This window comes from Schistocerca americana, chromosome 1 (genome assembly GCF_021461395.2).
Source record: "Schistocerca americana isolate TAMUIC-IGC-003095 chromosome 1, iqSchAmer2.1, whole genome shotgun sequence".
NCBI classification, from domain to species: Eukaryota; Metazoa; Arthropoda; class Insecta; order Orthoptera; family Acrididae; genus Schistocerca; species Schistocerca americana.
Genome location: NC_060119.1, coordinates 632,337,277 through 632,358,471, shown reverse-complemented (window position 1 = coordinate 632,358,471; position 21,195 = coordinate 632,337,277). Strand labels below are relative to the sequence as shown.

The 21,195-nt window shown below is 44.6% G+C and overlaps 1 pseudogene; it reads right to left on the bottom strand.

The window, feature by feature from the left end:
• Positions 1 to 17,567: 17,567 nt before the first annotated feature.
• Positions 17,568 to 17,685, bottom strand: LOC124556818 (annotated as a pseudogene).
• Between the last annotated feature and the right edge of the window lie 3,510 nt (positions 17,686 to 21,195).

Genomic DNA, 21,195 nt, shown 5'->3' with positions numbered 1-21,195 from the left:
TCCAGTTTATGGGCGAGAAGTATTACACTCGGAAAGCGAGGCACCATCGTGGAACTTAATTCATCTGTTGATGTTACCGGAAAAGTTTATTACGCTTCGTTCGTGGGTAGTCTGGGCGCGAAGATCGCAGATTGCGCCAGAAAATAAAGGCTTAATTTACTTGTTTACTTCATTTTGACATTAATTCTGAGAATTTCAGCGTTCTGCTGAAATAATTGAGAAAACTATCAGAAATAAAATTCACATGAGATAGATTAATGGTATTTCAGCATCTCGCTGTAGAAACCTTCTCATTGATCTTCTTTTATTTGGGTCATCAGTCCTCTGACTGGCTTGACGTGGCCCTCCACGAATTCCTCTCCTGTGCCAACCTCTTCATCTCACAGTAGCCCTGGCAACTTACGTCCTCAATTATCTGCTGGATGTACTCCAGTCTCTGTCTTCCCATGCAGTTTTTACTCTCTAAAACACCCACTAGTACCATCGAAGTTATTCCCTGATCTCTTAACAGATGTCCTAGCAAACTATCCCTTCTTCTCACTGTTTTCCACATATTCCTTTCCTCGCAGATTCTGCGTCGAACCTCCTCATTCCTTACGTTTTCAGACCACCTAATTTTCAATATTCTTCTGTAACACCATATGTCAAATGCTTATATTCTCTTCTGTTCCGGTTTTCGCAGTCCGTGTTTCACTGTGCTGCAAATACACACACAAATTTCTTCCTCAAATTAAGGTCTATGTTTGATAACAGTAGAGTTCTCCTAGCCAGAAATGCCCTTTCTTCGAGTGCTAGTCTGCCTTTTATGTCCTCCTTGCTCCACAACTGGTGGTTTATTTTCCTGCGCAGGTAGCAAAATTCTTAAACTTCATCTACTTTCTAAACACCAATTCAGATGTTAAGTTTCTCGATGTTCTCTTTTCTGTTGTTTCTCATTACTTTCACCTTTCTTCAATTTACTTTCAATCGATATACTGTACTCATCAGGCTGTCCATTCCATTCAAAAGATCCTGTAATTCTTTTTCACGTTCACTGAGAGTAGCAATGTCTTCAGCGATTCATATCATTGATATACTTTCACCTTAAATTTTAAACCCTCTCTTGAATCTTTCTTTTATTTCCGTCATTGCTTCCTCGATGTATAGACTGAACCGTAGGAGCGAATGTTATTAATCAGAACACTTCGTTCTTGGTCTTCCAGTCTTATTGTTCGCTTTAGTCTATTATCCGTATTTCCCCACAGATTACCTGTATTTTTTTCAGAATTTTTAACAACTTGCACCATTTTATACTGTCAAAAACTTTTCCAAGGTCGACAAGTCCTAATAACGTGTCTTGATTATCCTTCAGTCTTGCTTCCATTATGAATCTCGTCAGAAATGCCTCCCTGGTTCCTTTACCGTTCCCACAGCCATCCTGACAGTCATTTAACCGATCCTGAATCCTCTATCTGACTAATTATATGGGCATTAAAATCCTGTCATTTATTTTTCAGTTCGAGACTGTTAAATCAAACAGTCGCTGTCGTATATTCGTAGCAGGATGGATCAATAGGCGCTGAATCAAAAGGTCTCACCAATGTATAAACAAAAACCAAAGTCTGTGACATGGCCCAGAAGACTACTGCAAGCTGAACAGCCACACTATCGCTCCCTACCTTACAGCTTCAATCGGGTGCGGTATGGAGGGACCTGGGTCAGCAAACCATCCTCCCAGCCGTTGTCGGATTTCAGTCATTGGAGCCACTGCTTCTCATTCAGTTAGCTCCTCAGCTGGCATCAAGAGTATAAGTGAAGACCCTTTAATGCCCTCCCCATCAAGTACCTCCAGTACTGGGAAATGCAGTTGGATACTCTGCATGGGTCGCGCAGATCTGTCCGATCTGCCGCGATGTTGGAACGTACGGACGCTCTCATTCGATGTGATCGATGGATCACTATCAAACACATCGGTGCTCAACTGGGCGTCTCTGGGGTACTCAAATGTGTGTGCCCGGTGGGTTACTTGTTGTCTAACGAAAGACCTTAAAGAGCGACGAAGGACCATCTGCGCGAAGTTGTTTGTGTGTTACGAGGTTGTTTGTGGTAATTCTTGTCAAACATTTTCAGAGACGATGAAACATGGCTTCATCACTTCGACTACAACAAAACGGCAGTCTGTGGAGATGCGCCGTACTACCTAACCTCGGAAGAAAAAGTTCGAAGCCGCATCCTCAGCCTGTAACAATACGGTGACGGTCTTCTGGGACTCTAAAGGGGTTGTTATGTTTGATGTCGTTGCCACGAATATGCAAATCAACTTCTCCTTTTCCATGACAAATCAAGGCCCCATACATGTCTGCGCACGCAAGAGGAGCTCACAAAACTTCACAGGACTGTTCTTCCTCGTCCATCCTATAGTCAGGATCTCGCACATTCCGACTTCCCTGTGTTTGGAGATAAATGGAGAACGGTAAAACGAAGCGAGCAAGAGTCGTTGCGCTCAAACATGTCGGGCTCAAATGACTTCGTGTGCCGCGTCGACGGGTTGATTTCAGCTGATCACGGCATTCATGTGCGGCTGACCGCGCACGAAATCAACGTCACTATTGAAAGTGTAGTAGATATTGTGCGTGTAAAATATATTGCCTACCAGAGAACGTGGCTCGGTTGATACTGCATCAATGCTCAGACGAAAGCAGAGCCAAATGAAGAATGATGTGGCCTCTTCGGCAAATAATGCGGTGTCAGGTGGCATATTCTCCATTCCTGTACAAAGGCGATACAAGAAACGAAACGTGCCCGCATCATGAGACATCAGCGATGGGGAATGCCCAGTTTTATGAAGACAGCTCTCGGCTCACCTCTATTGTTCAGTATTATATGTCCAGGGTATTTGGTCTGTTTCGTGTGATTTCATGGATATGTGACTTACTTTACTTCTAACGTCTGTAAGAGCATGGGAATGTAGCGTTGCACCACTAGCTGCTATTACCTGAACCTATCATAAGCAGACAGAGTTAACTCCACTCTAATGCACGCGGTCCATCCTTTACTGGTGGAGTGTCTTGCGTGATTTGACAACCTCAGGAATTATTAAAAACGTCAGGAAGTGACATTAACATTTGTCCACTACAGGGGACAACTGCACCACAGGGTTAATTTGAATCTTAGGGAATCTATGATTGTATATCACAGGCATGATTAGTCGAGGTAGGAGAAGTCTCTGGGTTGGCTGTTGATGACTTTCAGTATGGTAAAGAATGAGGCACTCAAGGTCACACCAGCCGAGTTACTTCTCGTGTTTCAGGTTAACTCTCCTTTGACGAATTTATGGTCGATTAACGTGTTCTTTCTTCAGAAAGTTACCGAAAAGTATTCGCAAACCTTTCAACAACCCATTTAAGGAAATTTATTTCACATGCTTCTATTCTCTTTTCATTTATCTTCTTAAGAGTCCAGTTTTCGCATCCGTAGAGAAAGCTGATATACCCATAAACTTATAGAACTTGAGCGGAATATTTCAGTGACTTTATTTCCCAATAATCTGCTTGAAGTTAAGGGAAAAAAGCTTAACAGGCCCAACTTATTTTATATTTCATTGTTAGCTCTGTATGTAATACATCTCTCTAAATATTTAAATATGTCAACCTGCTCTATGGTCTTAACTCACTTGGGCTGGTGTCCTAAAACCGCCATTACCTTACTCTTTGTAATGGAGACATTCACATTGCATTTTCCGGACAGTTTACGTAAATTAGAGACAGCTTCTTGCAAGTCATTTCAGTTCTGACTAATAATTATTTGGTCGTCAGCAAAAACTAGTGCACTAACATCAACATCGCTAATTTTAAAATGTTTTACTGTTTATAACCAAGTTCTGGCTATCTCGTAAATATACATAAATAAAAAGAATGGGTCAGACACGCTTGTCTAACTCCTTAGTTTATTTCAGCCTTATTATGTCTGCTGCCTGTTATTTGTATTTTACTATTCATATATAAACGCTGTACAGCTCTTATGAGAGAGAATCCGCCTGTTTCTTAAAAGTGCCCAGAGTTTGTTCCGATTTACTTTATCAAACGCATTTTCGTATTCAATGAAGACATGAAAACACGGTAAATTTAATTCACGTTGTTTTTCTATTTGTTGTGTCATGGTGAAGATACAGTCCGAGCACGATCTGCCTTTTCGAAAACCATATTGGGCATCAGAACGTACAGTTTCAGTGATTGGCAATAGTCACTGTGTTCAAATTCTAGCATATAATTTATAACTCAATTACAAAAGGCTAATAGCTGGGTAGCTCTGACATTCATTCCTGTTGTCTTTCTTATAAATAAGGCATATCGGGGCTATATACCTCCCTTAAGGGATATAGCCAATTAGCCAACAGATATTCATATTTCGAGTAATAATATTTTTGCAATATTTCGTGCGTATTTTATCAGCTATGAATTGATTTTGTCACACTCCGGAGTCTTCCCGTTCTTGCTAGATGTTACTCCATCCTGTGTCTCTTCTAATGTTACACTACTGGCCATTTAAATTGCTACACCACGAAGAGGACGTGCTACAGACGTGAAATTTAACCAACAGGAAGAAGAGTTTGTGATATGCAAATGATTAGCTTCTCAGAGCATTCACACGAGGTTGGCGCCGGTGGCGACACGTACAACGTGCTGACATGAGGAAAGTTTCCAACCGATTTCTCATACACAAACAGCAGTTGACAGGCCTTTCCTGGTGAAACGTTGTTGTAATGCCGCGTGCAAGGAGGAGAAATGCGTACTATCTCGTTTCCGACTTTGATAAAGGTCGGATTGTAGCCTATCGCGATTGCGGTTTATCGTATCGCGACATTGCTGCTCGCGTTGGTCGAGATCCAATGACTGTTTGCAGAATATGGAATCGGTGGGTTCAGGAGGGTAATACGGAACGACGTGCTGGATCCCAACGGCCTCGGATCACTAGCAGTCGAGATGACCGGCATCTTATCGCATGTCTTAACGCATCGTGCAGCCACGTCTCGATCACTGAGTCAACAGATGGGGACGTTTGAAAGACAACAACCATCTGAACGAACAGTTCGACGACGTTTACAGCAGCATGGACTATCAGCTCGGAGACGATGGCTGCGGTTACCCTTGACGCTGCATCACAGACAGGAGCGCCTGCGATGGTGTACTCAACGACGAACCTGGGTGCACGAACGGCAAAACGTCATTTTTTCGGATGAATCCAGGTTCTGTTTACAGCATCATGATGGTCGCATCCATATTTGGCGACATCGCGGTGAACGCACATTGGAAGTGTATATTCGTCATCCTCATACAGGCGTATCACATGGCGTAATGGTATGGGGTGCCATTGGTTACACATCTCGGTCACCTCTTGTTCGCAATGACGGCACTTTGAACAGTGGATCTTACACTTCAGATGTGTTACGACCCGTGGCTCTACCTTTCATTCGATCCTTGAGAAGCCCTAAATTTCAGCTGGATAATGCGCGACTGCATGTTGCAGTTCCTGTACGGGCCTTTCTGGATACAGAAAATGTTCGACTGCTGCCCTAGCCAGCACACTCTCCAGATGTCTCACCAATTGAAAACATCTGGTCAATGGTGGCCGAGCCGCACGGTATTAGCCGAGCGGTCTAAGGGGCTGCAGTCATGGACCGTGCGACTGGTCCCGGAGGAGGTTCTAGTCCTCCTTTGGGCATGGGTGTGTGTGTGTGTTTGTCCTTAGCATAAATTAGGTTAAGTAATGCGTAAGCTTAGGGACTGATGACCTTAGCAGTTAAGTCCCGTAAGATTTCACACACATTTGAACACAATGGTGGCCGAGCAACTGTCTCGTCACAATACGCCAGTCACTACTCTTGATGAACTGTGGTATCGTATTGAAGCTGGATGGGCAGCTGTGCCTGTACACGCCATCCAAGCTCTGTTTGACTCAATGCCCAGGCGTATCAAGGCCGTTATTACGGCCAGAGGTGGTTGTTGTGGGTACTGATTTCTCAGGATCTATGCACCCAAATTGCGTGAAAATATAATCACATGTCAGTTCTAGTAAAATATATTTGTCCAATGAATACCCGATTATCATCTGCATTTATTCTTGGTATAGCAATTTTAATGGCCAGTAGTGTATTTAGCCTACATTTCTACCTGGTTCAGACAGAGCCACTGTTTATCTTGCACATCTATCCAGATTGTAACTAACTGGATTCAGATATTGTGTTTATTTGCAATTGTCCTTATCTTCTTTGTTTCAATGTTTCATTATTTTGTATATTTTGTCTTGTCCTCCTCTTACATGATGTTCAATATCTGTAATATATTTATTCTCTACTAAGTTTCCTAACTTGACTAGAGCTTGACCATCGACTAGAGCTGATTTCCTTTCATAATCTGACCACAGACAACAAAGTGTGCAAACAGCCTCATTGAACTTCCGACCTTATCCAACATATCATTTATATATGTTATGAACATTAACGACCCCCATACCACCCCGTTGCTCTACTTCCGAAGAAATTTTTGACTCTGTAGGTATCGTTCTGTTTAGGAAGAAGTCTTGATTTCATTCTCTTGTGAGATCTTTCACCCAGTAACAAATCCAGTTTGCATTACGTTCGTTTAGTGAAGATACGAAACTATACAGGGCATTATTAAACAAGCAGTGGGAAACAAGTCGGTTAAGTTTAGCATAGGAGCACATCTCCGGAAGTGGACCGTTTTTCTGCTACGGACGAAATACCACAACAAACATTCGGCACCACGATTGTAATATCCCATACATCATTCAACTGTCAGATCGTGTCCCATACTCACTGCAAGTTTGTTTACATGTTGTAGGGTATCGGTTGTGCTGTTTTGCATATCGCTGATACTAAATTCCCATCTGTTATGACCTACAGAGAAAGGACGCACCCCATATGATCATGCAAGTTAATTAAAGGAAATTATAATGTTGCTCAAGAGAAATGTCTTACTGAGTGATATTCAGTAGTGGTGGCCCAATCAAACATTACAATATGGGTGCCACACCACACCCACAGACACATAAACGAGAGGAGGAATCCCCTAATATGCAACAGAAGCAAACGGTCACTATAACCATCAAAATTACTATTTCAAAGAAAAGTACATGATTTACTGACTAAGATAGACAACTTAACATGGAATACTTGGACAAGGGTTCCGCTGGTAATCTGTAGCCTTGGCGCAGGGGAGTGGGCATCAAAATGCATAGTTATGTGGATAACATGCGAATATATCCAGTGACTGCCAACATAATTAATAAATTACAGGAAGAACACAGAAATATAGGATCAAGCAAGTGTGAGGTTGACAATGTGCATGTTAACAGCAAACTAGTTGGTGGCGAAGCATTAAAATGAAATAGCTGGCTCTTGAAGGGAGTGAACAAATATCGTCTCCAAACTGAATCGGTAGTCACAGCGATGGAGCATCCTCTCATACTCTTAACTTAATGCGAAAGGCATTGGACGTGGCGGCTGAATACTCAAGATCTCAGATCTCTTTCCGTCCTTAGAACTCGAGAGGAAACATCGTTCTCCGCGAGCGCAACGTCTGCCTTATCAGTTGTCCAGCGGTTATGTTATTACCCTTTAAACTCCTAACGTGAAGTCACCACACTTCAGTAGCCTAGCGTGCTGTCTTTCTGAACTCTCTTTGACTTGGCTGCTTCTCGCCAGAACAGGAACTCACTGGCCAACAGTGACAGACATTGCGAGTTCCACCCAGTAAAATGCAAGTAAAAATATTAAACATCTCAGATTTTTACTGTTTGCTAGCAACAACGCACTGTGATTGACAGGAAAGCAGAAAGACTCCCACTACATGCCACAGTTACGAAAGAGACCTATGGGATGGTGGACGTATGGGCACAGCCGAGAAACGGCGTATTCTACGCAAAGTGATTGTAAGAATTAACCAGAAGACTAGATTATTAAAATTTAAACTTAACATTTTTTCGTGACGTCGCTCCTGAAGTAACAAGGATTCACATGTGAATCTCTGGGAAGAAACACCTGGATAAATATATCTTATCTTTGTTAAAAGACTTCTCTGCAGAATGCCGCGTTTTTGCCACAGAAAGTAGCCGTCTTATGTCCCAGATGGAGAGCGTAGTATGAGGGAACTGAATGTCTATCTGAGGCTGCAACTTCACCACAGATTCTGAATATTTTTGTGGAAGTCATTTCTTCTTAAGGCTCTTTTCCTAGCGAGCTCCAAATTACTCAGTCACTTCATGCACTAAAAAAGAGAAAAGCAACCAATAAAAAGATACAGTTGTCACTGGGGGTACTGAATCTTGATTCAAGTTATTATGCACCGTCAGTGATCGACTACTTGATCAAGCAAAACGAGAGTAAAGTATTCTGAAATAGTTTGTGTGAAAGTTTGAGAGAAACTGGCCACCTAACAGTGTCATTCAGTGGAGCGTGTCATTTTCCCACGGAGGTTTGAATCTGCTGTTGTGCTTGTGGATTTATTCATGCTCTACTACTGTACAATAACAAATCATATACTACAGTAGAGAATGCAAGCTACATGTACATATCATTTCCAGTGTGTTGTTGTTGACGAATGTGAATTACACGTTTGTGCAATACGCCAACGTCATGTTATTGAATACTGGTGCTCGTTGTAGCCGGTGGGCTGCTCATGAGATGTATACACAACATTTCCCGCACCTGAGACACGTTCACTCTCTCTCTTTGCTGTGTTGTACCACTGATCCTCGGAGACGGGCACATTCACAACTAGTGGGACTGACTCCTGAGCCCACACCTGAGTGTAAAGAGGCTGTACATCATGCAGTGGAGGAAGACACTTATCAGAAATATGGCACATAGAATGTATAGGGATCACTGTACTGTGTGGCATTTTCTGCATGAGCAGTAGCTATACCCAAACTACCTCCACAAGTGCAGGAAATGAATCGACAGGATGTTGTGTCACATTTCCACTTCTGAAGGTGGTTCTTACACTGTCGTGTGGATTACTTGCAAAACCGAAAATGCAGATTAAACACATTATGCACAATCCACAATTTTTCGACTTTTAATATTAGTTGATAATTTCTAATTTACTTCTGATTCTGAATATGTAAGCTTCATTACAGAAACTATAGTTACTATGTAGTGGATACAATAGTGTGTTTATTTCTAACTTATATAACTGATTGCAATTGTAATGTAAGTATTGTAAAATACTGGGTAATAGCCAATGGAACATTATTTTAACGTATCGATAGCAGCGACAAAAGTCCTGAAGCTGTGACGATGTTTACCTATTCGCATGGAGAGTCGCTATTGAGCTGCGAGCAGAGAGGAAGGACAGCTGCTTGAGTGACGGAAGAGTGCGGGAGTGTTTGTTGGGCGCTACCGCAGACGCGGTGTGCATTTACACTGCTGGCCATTAAAATTGCTACACCAAGAAGAAATGCAGATGATAAACGAGTAATCATTTGACAAATATGTTGTACTAGAACTGCTATGTGATTACATTTTCACGCAGTTTGGGTGCATAGATCCTGAGAAATCAGTACCCAGAAAAACCATCTCTGGCCGTAATAACGGCCTTGATGCGCTGGGGCATTGAGGTAAACAGAGCTTGGATGGCGTGTACAGGTACAGCTGCCCATGCAACTTCAACACGATACCACAGTTCATCACGAGCAGTGACTGGCGTATTGTGACGAGCCAGTTGCTCGGCCACCACTGACCAGACGTTTTCAATTGGTGAGAGGTCTGGAGAATGTGCTGGCCAGTGCAGCAGACGAACATTTTCTGTATCCACAAAGGCTCGTACAGGACCTACAATATGCGGTCGTGCATTATCCTGCTGAAATGTAGGGTTTCGCAGGGATCGAATGAAGGGTAGAGCCACGGGTCGTAACACATCTGAAATGTAGCGTCCACTGTTCTAAGTGCCGTCAATGCGAACAAGTGGTGACCGAGACCCCATACCACGACGCCGGGTGATACGCCAGTATGGCGATGACGAAGACACGCTTACAATGTGTGTCTACCGCTATGTCACCAAACACGGATGCGACCATCATGATGCTGTAAACAGAAACTAGATTCATCCGAAAAAATGACGTTTTGCCATTCGTGCACCCAGGTTCGTCGTTGAGTGCACCATCGCAGGCGCTCCTGTCTGTGGTGCAGCGTCAAGGGTAACCGCAGCCATGGTCCGCGAGCTGATAGTCTCTGCTGCTGCAAACGTCGTCGAACTGTTCGTGCAGATGGTTGTTGTCTTGCAAACGTCCCCATCTGTTGACTCAGGGATCGAGACGTGGCTGCACGATCCGTTACAGCCATGCGGATAAGATGCCTGTCATCTCGACTGCTAGTTATACGAGGCCATTGGGACCCAGCACGGCTTTCCCTATTACCCTCCTGAACTCACCGATTCCATATTCTACTAACAGTCATTGGATCTCGACCAACGCGAGCAGCAATGTCACGATACGATAAACCGCAATCGCGATACGATAAACCGCAATCTTGATAGGCTACAATCCGACCTTTATCAAAGTCGGAAACGTGATGGTACGCATTTCTCCTCCTTACACGAGTCATCACAACAACGTTTCACCAGGAAACCCCGGGTAACTGCTGTTTGCGTATGAGAAATCGGTTGGAAACTTTCCTCATGTCAGCACGTTGTAGGTGTCGCCACCGGCGCCAATCTTCTACATCTAGATCTACATTTATACTCCGCAAGCCACCCAACGGTGTGTGGCGGAGGGCACTTTATGTGCCACTGTCATTACCTCCCATTTCTGTTCCAGTCGCGTACGGTTAGCGGGAAGAACGACTGTCTGATAGCTTCCGCGGGCGCTCGAATCTCTCTAATTTTACATTCGTGATCTCCTCGGGAAGTATAAGAAGGGGGAAGCAATATATTCGATACCTCACCCAGAAACGCACCCTCTCGAAACCTTGCGAGGAAGCTACACCGCGATGCAGAGTGCCTTTCTTGCAGAGTCTGGCACTTGAGTTTGTTAAACATCTCCGTAACATTATCACGGTTACCAAATAACCCTGTGACGAAACGCGCCACTCTTCTTTGGATCTTCTCTATCTCCTCCGTCAACCCGATCTGGTACGGATCCCACACTGATGAGCAATACTCAAGTATAGGTCGAACGAGTGTTTTGTAAGCCACCTCCTTTGTTGATGGACTACATTTTCTAAGCACTCTCCCAATGAATCTCAACCTGGCACCCGCCTTACCAACAATTAATTTTATATGATCATTCCACTTCAAATCGTTCCGCACGCATACTCCCAGATATTTTACAGAAGTAGCTGCTACCAGTGTTTGTTCCGCTATCGAATAATCATACAATAAAGGAACCTTCTTTCTATGTATTCGCAATACATTACATTTGTGTATGTTAAGGGTCAGTTGCCACTCCCTGCACCAAGTGCCTATCCGCTGCAGATCTTCCTGCATTTCGCTACAATTTTCTAATGCTGCAACTTCTCTGTATACTACAGCATCATCCGCGAAAAGCCGCATGGAACTTCCGACACTATCTACTAGGTCATTTATATATATTGTGAAAAGCAGTGGTCCCATAACACTCCCCTGTTGCACGCCAGAGGTTTCTTTAACGTCTGTAGACGTCTCTCCATTGATAACAACATGCTGTGTTCTGTTTCTTAAAAATTCTTCAATCCAGCCACACAGCTGGTCTGATATTCCGTAGGCTCTTACTTTGTTTATCAGGCGACAGTGCGGAACTGTATCGAACGCCTTCCGGAAGTCATGGAAAATAGCATCTACCTTGGTGCCTGTATCTAATATTTTCTGGGTCTCATGAACAAATAAAGCGAGTTGGGTCTTACACGATCGCTGTTTTAAAAATCCACGTTGATTCCTACAGAGTAGATTCTGGGTTTCCAAAAACGAAATCATACTCGAGCAAAAAACATGTTCAAAAATTCTACAACAGATCGTCTTCAGAGATATAGGTCTATAGTTTTGCGCATCTGCTCGACGACCCATCTTGAAGACTGGGACTACCTGTGCTCTTTTCCAATCATTTGGAACCTTCTGTTCCTCTAGAGACTTGCGGTACACGGCTGTTAGAAGGGGGGCTAGTTCTTTCGCGTACCCTGAGTAGAATCGAATTGGTATCCCGTCAGGTCTAGTGGAGTTTCCTCTGTTGAGTGATTCCAGTTGCTTTTCTATTCCTTGGACACTTATTTCGATGTCAGCCATTTTTTCGTTTGTGCGAGGATTTAGAGAAAGAACTGTAGTGCGGTCTTCCTCTGTGAAACAGCTTTGGAAAAAGGTGTTTAGTATTTCAGCTTTACGCGTGTCATCCTCTGTTTCAATGCCATCATCATCCCGGAGTGTCTGGATATGCTGTTTTGAGCCACTTACTGATTTAACGTAAGACCAGAACTTCCTAGGATTTTCTGTCAAGTCGGTACATAGAATTTTACTTTCGAATTCACTGAACGCTTCACGCATAGCCCTCCTTGCGCTAACTTTGACATCGTTTAGCTTCTGTTTATCCGAGAGGTTTTGGCTGCGTTTAAACTTGCAGTGAAGCTCTCTTTGCTTTCGCGGTAGTTTCCTAACTTTGTTGTTGAACCACGGTGGGTTTTTCCCGTCCCTCACAGTTTTATTCGGCACGTACATGTCTAAAACGCATTTTACTATTGCCTTGAACTTTTTCCATAAACACTCAACATTGTCAGTGTCGGAACAGAAATTTTCATTTTGATCTGTTAGGTAGTCTGAAATCTGCCTTCTATTACTCTTGCTAAACAGATAAACCTTCCTCCCTTTTTTATATCCCTATTAACTTCCATACTCAGGGATGCTACAACGACCTTATGATCACTGATTCCTTGTTCTGCACTTACAGAGTCGAAAAGTTCGGGTCTGTTTGTCATCAGTAGGTCCAAGATGTTATTTCCACGAGTCGGTTCTCTGTTTAATTGCTCGAAGTAATTTTCGGATAGTGCGCTCAGTATAATGTCACTCGATGCTCTGTCCGTATCACCCGTCCTAAACGTCTGGCTGTTCCAGTCTATATCTGGTACATTGAAATCTCCACCTAAGACTATAACATGCTGAGAAAATTTATGTGATATGTATTCCAAATTTTCTCTCAGTTGTTCTGCAACTAATGCTGCTGAGTCGGGAGGTCGGTAAAAGGAGCCAATCATTAACCTTGCTCGGTTGTTGAGTGTAACCTCCACCCATAATAATGCACAGGAACTATCCACTTCTACTTCACTACGGGATAAACTACTACTAACAGCGACAAACACGCCACCACCATTCGCATGCAACCTATCCTTTCTAAACACCGTCTGTGCCTTTGTAAAAATTTATCTCTGGCTTCAGCCAGCTTTCTGTACCTATAACGATTTCAGCTTCTGTGCTTTCTATCAGCGCTTGAAGTTCCGGTACTTTACCAATGCAGCTTCGACAGTTTACAATTACAATACCAATTGCTGCTTGATCCCCGCATGTCCTGACTTTGCCCCGCACCCTTTTAGGCTGTTGCCCTTTCTGTACTTGCCCGAGCCCATCTAACCTAAAAAACCGCCCAGTCCACGCCACACAACCCCTGCTACCCGTGTAGCCGCTTGCTGCGTGTAGTGGACTCCTGACCTATCCAGCGGAACCCGAAACCCCACCACGCTATGGCGCAAGTCAAGGAATCTGCAGCCCACACGTCGCAGAACCGTCTCAGCCTCTGATTCAGACCCTCCACTCGGCTCTGTACCAAAGGTCTGCAGTCAGTCCTCTCGACGATGCTGCTGATGGTGAGCTCTGCTTTCATCCCGCTAGCAAAACTGGCAGTCTTCACCAAATCAGATAGCCGCCGGAAGCCAGAGAGGATTTCCTCCGATCCATAGCAACACACATCATTGGTGCCGACATGAGCGACCGCCTGCAGATGGGTGCACCCTGTACCCTTCATGGCATCCGGAGGGACTCTTTCCACATCTGGAATGACTCCCCCCGGTATGCACACGGAGTGCACATTGGTTTCCTTCCCCTCTCTTGCTGCCATACCCCTAAGGGGCCACATTACGCGCCTGACGTTGGAGCTCCCAACTACCAGTAAGCCCACCCTCTGCGACCGCCCGGATCTTGCAGCCTGAGGGGCAACCTCTGGAACAGGACAAGCAGCCATGTCGGGCCGAAGATCAGTATCAGCCTGAGACAGAGCCTGAAACCGGTTCGTCAGACAAACTGGAGAGGCCTTCCGTTCAGCCCTCCGGAATGTCTTTCGCCCCCTGCCACACCTCGAGACGACCTCCCACTCTACCACAGGGCCAGTCGCGGTGGCAGTGCGGTTCTAGGCGCTGCAGTCCGGAACCGCGGGACTGCTACGGTCGCAGGTTCGAATCCTGCCACGGGCATGGATGTGTGTGATGTCCTTAGGTTAGTTAGGTTTAAGTAGTTCTACGTTCTAGGGGACTGATGACCTAAGATGTTAATTCCCATAGTGCTCAGAGCCATCTACCACAGGTGAGGGATCAGCCTGAATGTGGGCAGCATCCCGGGCAGCCACAGTCGTAGTCCGATCGGGGGATGCGTGGGACGAGATGGCAGTCCCCGACAAACCCCCATCCAGACCCCCACAGTGATGCCCATTGGCAACAGCCTCAAGCTGTGTGACCGAAGCCAACACTGCCTGAAGCTGGGAGCGAAGGGATGCCAACTCAGCCTGCATCCGAACACAGCAGTTGCAGTCCCTATCCATGCTAAAACTGTTGTGCAAAGAACGTCTGAACTAATCTACAGAGATCACAAACAAATCGACACAAAATTTAAACGGTTATTAAAATACAAGACTGCCTAGTAAATGCAGTAATGCTGCTACTTGCGCACTACTGGCACACTGCTCAGCGGCGGAAGGAGACTACGCGATTTTACACTATTCAGGTACTAAAGCGCGATACTACATCTCTCAAATACTATAATACGCCCGAAATTTATGAATTAAACAATGCACGTACCAAAAACGCGCAAAGAAATTAAGAATGAAACTATGTAACAAATAAGTGAGCTAGGACCATACGACTTTCTGCTGGCAGCTGCTTATCCAACGGCGGCAGAGAGCACCCTGAAAAAGTAATCATTTGCATATCACAGCGTCTTCTTGCTGTCGGCTAAATTTCGCGTCTGTAGCACGTCATCTTCGTGGTGTAGCAATTTTAATGGCCAGTAGTGTATGATCGGACCAGTGAATGCGCATCAAATTCGTTAACCCGCGAGTATTGAGAGCACGGTAGAAATTGACAGGTGGAGGAAGCTGCAATTCTGTTGCCTGTCCGTAATTATCCGTGGACCTCGAGGCGACGCGGGGTTCTCAACCAGCAGCAGCAACAGAGGCAGCTGTGCATTGTTGTCGGCTACATTCTTCGTTGTCCGCACAGCTATAACATCGTAAGACCGTAAAATGACACATATAGTAATATAGAGGGATTACCCAGTGACATTTCTTTCACGAAGGATGCCTAACTTGAATAATAACCTGCGATGTTAAAACTTGTAGGGCACCTGTTTTATCATTGTTCTCAGACATTACTACTAGGCAAGGTCCCTTTCCTTTTCATGCAATCACCGAGGTGTCTTCAGAATATGAAAACTCACTAACTATTTACTGCCAATTTTGCTTGTCTGCTAATAATCAGTCCCAGTTTAAATTTTCCGCCTTAGTAACTGTTCATTCTTGTATTTCAGAATGGAGACTGTACTAATTTGCAATTTTGAATGTTAATTAATTTACTTAAAGTAACGCAGAAATTCACTGGAAGATACAGCGCAAATTAAGAGTACGCAGTTTCATTTATTGGATACTTGGGTTAGTGAGTAACTTCTGCTGACGTGGTATGTATGTTATTGTTCTTATATTAAAAGCGAAATCAGTTGCTCATTTGCCTAGAGTAAATTCAGATCAATCTTTCAAAAGCTCAAAGTAAATTGCTTGCATTCTTCTAATTTTGCTTTATGTTACACTGAGATTACTGAAAGTAAGTTTTTACATAACGAAGTTATAGTTAGCACCAGTCATGTAGTTAACCAATAACTTCATTTAACTTTACTTTCAAAATTTAGTATTTCAGAATAAGTAACTGCAAACTCAGTGTCTTTTGCTTCATTTCTTTTCTCGTTAACTATTGTGTTGTGGAGAAGCATGAGGACCTTCTATTGCCACGCCAGGGATAATTTGCTAAATTTCTTTGCCGCTACCTGTCTTAAGATACTGGTGATTCATTGTACTAGTGGGCTGGCAAACGTTTAATTATCCTCTTTTTAGCTAATCAGTATTTTTTTGTATTATCAGTATTTTTTGAATTAAATATTACGTGGTACCCCTTTTCCCCCCTGTGTACTTCGTGAGCGACTGCACTGCATTCCACCCATATCAAAATTATCATCAGTACTTAGATTAGATTCAGAATAGGTTATTCCTTCAGAATGATCTGTTGTGCACTTTCCTTCTACTAACCGGTATCATTTTCCTTCGATAACGATGGCCTTACTCAGTGTCAAATTTCATTAGACATACGCGATCATAGTGAATTATATCGCAATCGAATAGGCCGATTAGGAAAGGGGATGTTACACACTTTCCTCGGAGGATCTATTTCACGGATGAGACCAAGTTCATCAGGGAATGTATTTTCAACTGCCACAACAGTCATGAGTGAGCTGATGAAAACTCGCATGCTGCACGCCCCCATGCGTTTTACGGACAATACAATATGAGTATTTGGGCGTCGTTCCTGGTATGATACAAAGAAGATCGGTGCTGCTTACTTACTGCATACTGCATACTGCACGGGCCCCTGGAAGATGTGCCATTGCACGTGCATCAAAACATGTGGTTCCAGCATAACGGCGCACCCAATCATTTTTCACGGCTCGAGAACTTCTGGGTCAACGATGTGGGCAACGGTAGATAGGCCATGGTGACACTACTGCTCAGAAGCATGTTCTTTCGAGCTGAACTCTGTGAAATACAATCTATAGGGTCACATGAAATCCTTGCTTTACGAGATCTCTGTCGCACACGATCAAGACGTACTAGCAAGGACTATGGCTGCTGCGGATGCTAAAGAACACGGTATAGAGTATAGTATCTGTGTTAATGTCGGTGGTCGTCATTTCGAGCTCTATAGGTAAATGGATCCAGGTGACAAGCAGCGGGAGTCAGAGAGCAACGTATGTTGTGGTATTTTACGTACAGGAGGAAAACGGTATGTTTCCAGACATGGGTTCCTATGCTGAACTTAACCGTCTTGGCTTCCTCTACAAGTCCCCACAGTCTGTAAAGGGAATTTAGTAGCATCCTGTAGAGATAATATACTATACTTCGGCCGAACCGCCGACCGGAGACCGTGTCATCCTCAGCCCACAGGCGTCAATGGACTCAGATGTGGAGGGTCATGTGGTCAGTACATCGCTCTCCCGGCAGTATGTCAGTTTACGACACCTGAGCCGCTAATTTTCAGTCAAGTAGCACCTCAGCTTGCCTCACGAGGGCTGAGTGTATCCGCTTGCCAACAGCGCTCGGCAGACCGGATGGTCACCCATCCAAGTGCTAGCCGAGCCCGACAGCGCTTAACTTTGGTGCTCTGACGGGAACCGGTGTCACCACGGCGGCAAGGCCATTGGCATTCTGTAGAGATGCATTTCGAAATTCAAAGAGCACGGTATCAATCTAGTAGAGATTGTCTGCAGTCCTACCATCAAGATACTATTTTCGCATTTACAACTTTTTTGTTATTACCCTCCATTTTCCGTCTTTTGTATGACTAACAGACGTCGGAATTTCTGGCAAGATCCACATCGCAGTCGCTTAATAAGCACGTCGCCCTGCAGTGATAATTGCCGTTGAAAGGCTCCAGGGCCGGCGTAGTCTGGTTTTCTCATCTCTGTGGGAAACGACCCTGACATATTACGTCATTAGCGAACGTGACACAGCGAAGCCGAAGGCAACGATGAGCAGTCTGGCGACAGCAAAACAGTACTTTGCAGGCGGTCAATGAAGTTACAGAGCCATCAAGGTTTTTGTTTGCAAAGGGAGGTCTCTCGAGCAAATGTCAGGCCGCAGGGGCTGAGCGCATTTCCATTACAAGTAGCGGCCGCGGGCGACTCGCTGCTCGCTTATGACAGCCCACCATGAGTGGGCCACGGCCTCTTTCATCCCCTGCCAGCTCGACACTATGCCTGCCTAAATATCTCTCTGTAGCGCCAAGTCCATTTCCCTCTAGACAGCCTCTTATTATTTTTCTCATAACTGACGTCATCTTGCATGCCATCTGGTACTCTGTTGTCTTCCACTGGTCCAATATTTAATATGGCAATTACTACCGGTATCAAATCGACAAGTAAACCTTTCTGGATTCTAGAACCAGAGGATCATTTCAGTCTTTTAATCTGCATCTATATCTACACTCGGGAAGGCACCATACGGTGTGTGGCGGAGGGTGCTTTGCCTCCCAGTGTCACTTACCCGTGTCCCTGTTCCAACTGCGTACGGTTCGCGGGAAGAACGATTGCTGGTAAGTCTTCGTGTGGGCTCGCATCTCTTTAATTTTATCTGTCTGGTCTTTACAAGAGATATACGTAGGAGGAAGAAATATATTGCCTGACTTTCTTAGGAAAGTACGGTATCAGAACTTTTAACAATCGACTATAACGTGACGCTAAATGCCTCTCTTGCACCGACAACAAGTAACAATTTCGCGTTTACTAAATGAACTCGTAACGAAACGCGCTGCTCTTTGGAAATTGTGTGTTCCGTCTATCAGTTCTATCTGGTACGGATCACATACTAACGAGCAATAGTCAAGTACACGTCGAAAGATTGTTTTGCAAGCCACTTCCTTGGTTGATGGACTATATTTCTAGAGGATTCTTTCAACAAACCTCATTCTGGCATTTGGCTTACCCGCGATTAATTTCATGTAGCCGTTCCACACCAGTGGCTCCGTACGCATACCCCCACATGATTGGCATCCGTACCAGGTCGGACTGAAGGGAGATATACACTATGTGATCAAAAGTATCCGGACACCTGGCTGTAAATGACTTACAAGTTCCTGGTGCCCTCCATCAGTAATGCTGGAATTCAATATGGTGTTGGCCCACGCTTAGCCTTGACGAAAGCTTCCACTCTCACAGCCATACGTTCATTTCTTGGGGAATGGCAGCGCATTCTTCACAGAGTGCTGCACTGAGGAGAGGTATCAATGTCGGTCGGTGAGGAAGGGCACGAAGTCGGCGTTCCAAAACACCCCAGAGGTATTCTGTAGGATTCAGCTCCGTACTCTGCGCAGGCCAGTCCATTACAGAGATGTTATTGTCGTGTAACCACTCCGCCACAGGCCGTGCATTATGAACAGGAGCTGGATCGTGTAGAAAGATGCAGTCGCCATCAACGAATTGCTCTTCAATAGTGGGAAGCAAGGAGGTGCTTAAAACATCAGTGTAGATCTGTGCTGTGATAGTGGCGTGCAAAACAACAAGGGGTGCAAGCCACCTCCATCAAAAACACACCACTCCGTAACACCACCGCCTACGAATTTTACTGCTGGCACTACAAAAGCTGGCAGATGACGTTTACTGGACACTCTCCATACCCACACTGCCATCGGAGCGCCATATTGTGTACTTTGATTCGTCACTCTACGCAACATTTTTCCACTGTTCAAACGTCCAACGTTTACGCTCCTTACGTCAAGCGAGGCGTCGTTTGGCATATACCGGCGTGTTGTGTGGTTTATGAGCAGCTGCCCGACCATGAAATCCTAGTTTTTTCACATCTAGCCTAACCGTCATAGTACTTGCAGTGGATACTGATGTAGTTTGGAATCCCTGTATGATGGTCTAGATAGATGTGTACCTATTACGCACTATGACCCTCTTCAACTGTCGGCGGCCTCTGTCAGTCAACAGACGAGGCCCGCCTGTACGTTTTTGTACTGTACGTGACCCCTCACGTTTCCACTTCAGTATCATAACGGAAACTGTGGACCTAGGGATGTTTAGGAGTGTTAAAATTTCGCGTACAGACGTATGACACAAGTGACACCCAGTCACCTGACCACGTTCGAACTCGGTGAGCTCTGCGGAGCACCCTATACTCTTTTCTCACGATGTCTAATGACTACTGAGGTTGCTGATACGGAATACCTCGCAGTAAGTGGCAGCACAATGCACCTGATACGAAAGACGTATGTTTTTGAGGTTGTCCGGATACTTTTGATCACATAGTGTAGAAGCAATTCAGAGGTGGGGCACTAGATTTGTTACCCCCTGTGTGAACAACACACAAGTGTTACGGAGGCGCTTCGAGAATTCAAATACGAATCCCTAGAGGGAAGGTAACGTTCTTTTCGAGAAACACTACAAAGAAAATTTAAAGAAACGTCATATGAAGCTGACTGCCGAATGATTCTATTGCCGCCAACATACATCGCACGTAAGGATCACGAATATAAGGTACGAGAGATTAGAGTGCATTTTGAGGCATGCAGACAGTCTATTCTCCTGCACTCTATTTACGAGTGGAACAAGAGAGGAAATGATAAGTAGCAGTACAGGGTACCATCGGCCACGTACCGTAAAGGGGCTTGCGGAGTACCTATGTAGATGTAGACGTATGTTTAGATGAAAGTAACTGCTTCCAGTGATTGTTGTGCAGTGTCATTATCATAAAATAAAGGGTCTTTCCGTCAGTGTATCCGCAATACGTTACATTCGTTTATGTTGAGGGGCAAATGCCACTTCCTGCCCCAAGCGTCGATCCTCTGCAGACTTCCTGTCTAGCGTCCGAACTTCTCCGTATACAACAGCACCATTCGCAAAAAGACTTACGGAAACGATGTTATCTGTTAGGTCTCTCATATACAGTATACTGTGGAAAGTAGTTGTCCAATAACAATCCCCTGGGGAACATCCGTAGTTAATTTTACCTCTCTCCACTCAGAAGGCCATGTAGCACACTATTTACTAGAAAGTACTCAGTACAGTCATACAGTTGGTCTGATATTCGACACGCTCGTACTTCGTTCCTCAGGTGGCAGTGTGGAACTGTATCAGATGTTTTTCGGAATTCAAGGAACGGGATGCCCACCTATGCGGCTGTGTCTACTGCTTTCTGTGTGTCGTGAACGAACAG